The sequence below is a fragment of the Magnolia sinica genome, chromosome 2, assembly GCF_029962835.1.
Source record: "Magnolia sinica isolate HGM2019 chromosome 2, MsV1, whole genome shotgun sequence".
Taxonomy (NCBI): domain Eukaryota; kingdom Viridiplantae; phylum Streptophyta; class Magnoliopsida; order Magnoliales; family Magnoliaceae; genus Magnolia; species Magnolia sinica.
In genome coordinates, this window is record NC_080574.1 from 32529727 (window position 1) to 32535726 (window position 6000).

A 6000-nucleotide genomic window follows, 5' to 3' on the forward strand; every position below is an offset into this window, starting at 1 on the left:
GAAATAGTAAAAAATTGCACTTTAAGAAGATTAGTTCTTCTTTTTTCTATACAGATTATGTTTAGATGGGTATGCCTGAAAAGAAATTGATATAAGAAAATGAGAGATATTTAAAACTCATTTTAGAAGATGAGTTCTTCTTTCTTCAAAAGATTTTGCTTAAATTAGTCCTTTACAAAAAGTTGGACTTAGGACTCATTTTTGAAAGGCCAAACAGTATTCAAATGTGATGATTTTAAAGTTATTTGAAAGTTTATCGAATTATTTTTCTAACGATGTCAAAATTGCCTCTATCTGACATCCAATGAGAAAGTTATGACAATTTTCCTAAGATCGTACGATGCTGAAAATATGAGCAAACGCAAGTCAAACTTTGAATCCACTTTTAAAAGGTTAAACAATCTTCAAATGATATAATTCCAAAATCATCCAAAAGTTCATCAAAATATTTTTCGAACAATCGAGTGTGAGATTACCTCAATCTAACTTGTAACGAGAAAGTTATGATCATTTTTGTGGGTCTACGAATTACATTATTTAAATCTTGATATGGGCATTGTCGAAACTGCAATTGTTACTTTGAGCCTAATTTTGAAATGTTAAATGGTATCTAAATGAGATCATTTCGAACTATTTGAAATATTATCGAATTATCTTTTCAATTAGCACAAAAATACTCCGATCCGACTTATAACGAGGGAGTTATAACTGTTTATATGGGACCGCGTGATGCATAGTCTAACCACAATTTGGCGTTGTCTAAATCACGATCTAGACTTTCAGTCCACTTTCGAAAAGGTCGAATAGTCTCTAGATGAGATGATTCCAAAGACATTTTAAAGTTTATCCAATTATCTTTCTAATTAACATAAAATCACTCTAATCTAGCTTATAATGAGAGATTTATGATCATTTTCATTGGACTACGTGCATAGTCTAAATCGAGATCTCGGCATTGTCCAAATCTTGATATGGACTTTGGGCTCACTTTTTAAAGTTTAAATAGTATACAAATGAAATAATTCTAAAGCCATTTGAAAGTTCGTCGAATTACCTAACAACACATGATAACATTGATCCAATCAATAATATGAGAGTTATCACCATTTTCATGGGACTGCATGATGCATTGTTCAAACTGTGATCATTGTTTTGTTCAAGTTGTAATATAGAGTTTGGGTCCACTTTTGAAAGATCAAATGATATCTAGATGAAATGATTCTAAAGTCATTTAAAATTTTGTCAAATTATATTTCTAACAAGTACAATATCACCCACGATCCAACATGTAATGGAAGAGTTATGACCATTTCCGTGGGACCGTATGATGCATAATATAAACTGCAATTTAGGAATTGTCAAAATCATGATACGAACTTTGGGCCCACTTTTGAAAGGTCAAATGATTTCCAAATGAGATGATAATAAAGTCATTTAAAAGTTATCGAATTATCTTCTAGCATGCACAAGATCACCCCGATCAAACCTATACACGAGGGAGTTATGGATGTTTTCGTAGGGCCATGTGATGCATTATCCAAACAACGATTGTCGTTTTATCTAAATTAAAACTGATTTCTGGACTCACTTTTGAAAGGTTAAAATTGTGTCCAAATGAGATGATTTGAAAACAATGTAAAAGTTCATTGAATTATATTTCTAACGAACACAAGATTTCCCCAATTCAAACTATAATAAGGGAGTTATGATCATTTTTGTGAGATCACGCGATATATTCTCCAAATTGCAATTGCTACTTTGTCAAAAAAAACTATAGTAGTTGAAACAAAATATCAATCATGGTTTAAATTATAAATCATGCAGTCCCAAAGAAACAAGCATAACTCCCTTGTTACAAGTCAGATTGGGGTAATCTTGTACTCGTTAGAAAGATAATTAGACTAAATATTTTTTAAATTATCTCATTTGGATATCATTTAACATTTAAAAAATTAGCCCAAAGTCTATGTTATAATTTTTGCAAAGCAGAGATCGTGGTTTGAACAATGTATCATGCAGTCACATGAAAACGGCCAAAACATTCCTTTACTGGTCGAATCGGGATGTTCTTGTGCTCGTTCAAAAGATATTTCGCCAAAACTTTCAAATAACTTTGGAATCATCTCATTTAGACATCATTTGACTTTTAAAAGCGGGCCCAAAATTCAAATCGTGATTTAGACAATGCTTAAATCGCAGTTTGGACTTTGCATAGCATGGTCCCATAAAAATAGTTATCACTCCCTCATTAAAGGTCAGAATAGGTGATGTTATCCTCGTTCGAAAAAATAATTTGACGATCTTTCAAATAGGTTTAAAATCATCTCACTTGGAAACTTTTAACCTTTCAAAAGTAGACCCGAAGTCCAGATTGTGATTTGGACAATGTCTAGATCGTTGTTTGAACTATGCATCACGTAGTCTTACGAAAACAATCATAATTCCCCTATTACAAGTCAGATTGGGGTGATTTGTACTCGTTGGTAAGATAATTCAATGAACTTTCAAATAGCTTTAAAATCACCTCATTTAGAGATCATTTGACCTTTCAAAAGCATAAATCATGATTTGGACAATGCCAAGATTGTGGTTTTGACTATGCATCTTATAATCTCACGGAAACAGTTGTAACTGCCTCGTTATAAGCCAGATGAGGCAATCTTATGCTCGTTGGAAATATAGTTCAATAATCTTTCAAATAACTTTAGAATCATCTCATTTAGATATTATTTGATCTTTTAAAAGTTGGCCTAAAACAATGATCACGATTTAGACAATGCTCATAACGTGGTTTGATTAATACATCATGTGATCCCATTAAAATAGTAATAACTCTCTTATTATAAGTCAAATTGGTGCGATATTATGCTCATTGGAAAGATAATTTGACAAACTTTTATAATACTTTAGAATCATATTATTTGGAAATCATTTGACCTTTTAAAAGTTGATCCAAATTTTAGGTTATGTTTGCTCTCATTTTCGGCATCAAGCATTCTCACAAAAATTGTCATAACTCTCTCGTCATAGGTCAGATCCAGGCGATCTTAAACTTGTTAGAAAGATAATTTGACAAACTTTCAAATATTTTTAAAATTATCTTATATAAACACCTTTCAACCTTTCAAAAGTGGACACAAAGTTCAACTCTTAGCAAAGGACCAATTTATGCTTAATCTTTTGAAATAAGAATAAGAACCCATCTTTTAAAAGTGAATTTTTTTTATATCTCTCATCTCCTCATATCAATTTCTTTCCAAAAAGACCTATCTGAGCATAATCTTTGTAGAAAGAAAAAGAACTCACCTTTTAAAAGTGGAGTTTTTGCTATCTCTTTTCTTTACTTTTATTTGTTTTTTGGCAAAAGATCTATTTAAGCATTTTTTTTAAAAGAAAAAAGATACAATCTTTTAAAAGTGGGATATTTTTAACATTTTTTCATTTAATTTTCTCTCATTTTCTTCTTAAAGAAGCTTAGTTCAACATAATAGGTGAAAAGAAGTACTTATTTTCTGAGGTGCAAGTTTTTGTCAAAGAGAGTAGTCGAAAAGTACGAAAGATTGTCAAAGAGTAATAATAAGAAAGCACAAAAGATCACCTGTGTAGTGGTAGAAAAAAAAAATTATGTGAGAGTAATGTTAAGTAGGTACATGTGCATAATTTTATTTTATTTTTAAATGTGTTTAAGGCATTTTCATATGAGGAAAAGGCAAATAATGCCAAGAAATGTAAAAAATTAATGATTTGAAATGTGTGCCATCTTTATTATCCCATGAAACCTTGAGTGTACATGCATAAGAAGCCCTTTTTTCAAAAGTGTTTTTAACAAACTTTCCCATTAATTGAAATAAATTATGACTACCCCGTAAATTTCTTCAACAGAAGTTCAGTCCCCCTTATGACTAAAGGGTCAGTGGCTCAGGTGAGGCTCACCATGGTGTTTAGGTGAAAATCCATCTCAGCTACTAGATGGGTCACCTCATGTTATAAATAGGGCCAAAAAATAAACTCCATCCAGGATTCAAATGGACCATATAATTCGAAACACTATACAAGACAATTCTCACCTTTAAAACGGTTTCCCTTCTCATGGCTCATCTAAATCACGGATGAGCCTATTTTTAGGCCGTTTTGCATGCATTTTGATGTAAAATCTAATGGTTGACGTAGAGGCTCCGCAAAATTGAAGGTGAGAGTTTTCCCCCATTATCTCCCTTGACATACCACCTAAATTACAAGTCAATTTGATTTTTTTGCCATTGGGCCTAATATAGTATTACACATCCAATGGTTGTAGTTGATCCAGGTACATATTATGGTGAGCTTGGTAAAAAATAAGAGCGAGCACCTATATGAATAGTAACCTCTTGTTATGGATGCCTAACCTTGCTTTTTTATGGGGTTATTGTGATGCATATGTAAAATTAACTAAGATTATTCAATATATAATCCTAATTTAGGTTAAGGACTGAAAATCAGGCTAACTTGTGATTCAACGCCCTGCTAAGGAGACATCTACCGTTGATTTTTCAATGGCACACCATGATGATTATATGAAATTCACTCTATCCATTAGATACCACAATAAAACTTATGCTTAGAGTCCGAAAATGAGCTCATCCATTATTCAAGTGATTATTCAAGTGGCCCACACCAACGTAAGAAGTGTCGATGGTAAGGGTTGCCCAATATACTATTTTCAATCGTGTGGTCCACCTGAATTAAACGTTGGTTAATCTTTTTCAGCCTTTGACCTAATAATGGGTGAAGCACCTAGCATCAGGGTGGATTTTATAAAAACATCACGGTGGGGCCCACCTTAACTCTTCGCTGGCACAATGGACTAACTCCCGTTAAAAGTCTAACGAAAACTTTTTTAAGAAAGGCATCCCAATGTAAATTCCAAAATATGTAGGTAGTTATTTTGTAGATTCCCTTTTTCTTAACGGAAGTTTCTTTCCTTTTACTGCGTTCGTCCTTTGGAGGAGCTGGATTACGGAGTGCTTTTGCCACTGTTTGTTAATAAATGGCAGCCAGCTCCAGCTGTAGACTTAGCATACAAGTAAATTAATCTAGACGATCAAAATCGTGAGTGCGAACGTGGATAGAGAATGAACGGAATGGATTGTATGAACCATCCGATTGGTGGCAACCTGTGGTTGAAATGAGCATTGCGTGGTGTAGCTGCACGTGGCATACACTTTCACCATTCAATTTTTTTGCGAGCTTTTGTCGGCTGAAGGTTAACGGTTTCTCTGGCCGTTCCTGTTGAAGGCCATTGATCGGAGGGTTATCCCCTTGATTTTCAGGACGTGGGATATCGGCATTGTGGCCCACCAGAACAAGGATCCTATGGACACGGCTTCGGTGGATCCGGGTGCGAATTGGGTACTGCCTAGCCAGGACCCAGCCAGAGACGGATATATGTGGGCCCACCGTGAAATGTGTTTTATACAAGGGGTCCATCCATTTTGAACTATCATTTTTAAGAAATGAACCTAAAAAGAAAGGAATTAAAGTTCATGTGGACCACACCACATGAAAGAGTGTGAGATTAAATACCTATAGCTGAAAATCTCTTGGGGCCACCGGAGTTTTGGATCAAGCTAAAATTTATATTTTCTCTTCATCACAATATATCTGGGCTTATGAACAGGTTGTATGGCAAATAAATATCACGGTGGGCCCTGCGAAGGTGGTGGGATCATTGTCATCACTACTTCCTACGGTATGGTCCACTAGAGCCGCCTCTTTTTTGGACATGGACAAGGTGGGGTCCACTGTAATGTTTATGAGAAATTGAATCCACCTGTCCATTTTTAGAGCACATTTTATTATATTTTTGGACATGCAACAAAAATAAAGAGTACACAAGACTCAACTGACCGATACAAGATAAAACAGTGGGAAAAGTAATTCCCACGGTTGAAACCTTACTGGCTCCACCTTATGTTTATATGTCATCCAAACTGTTTATAAGGCTATTTTCATAGGACGAAG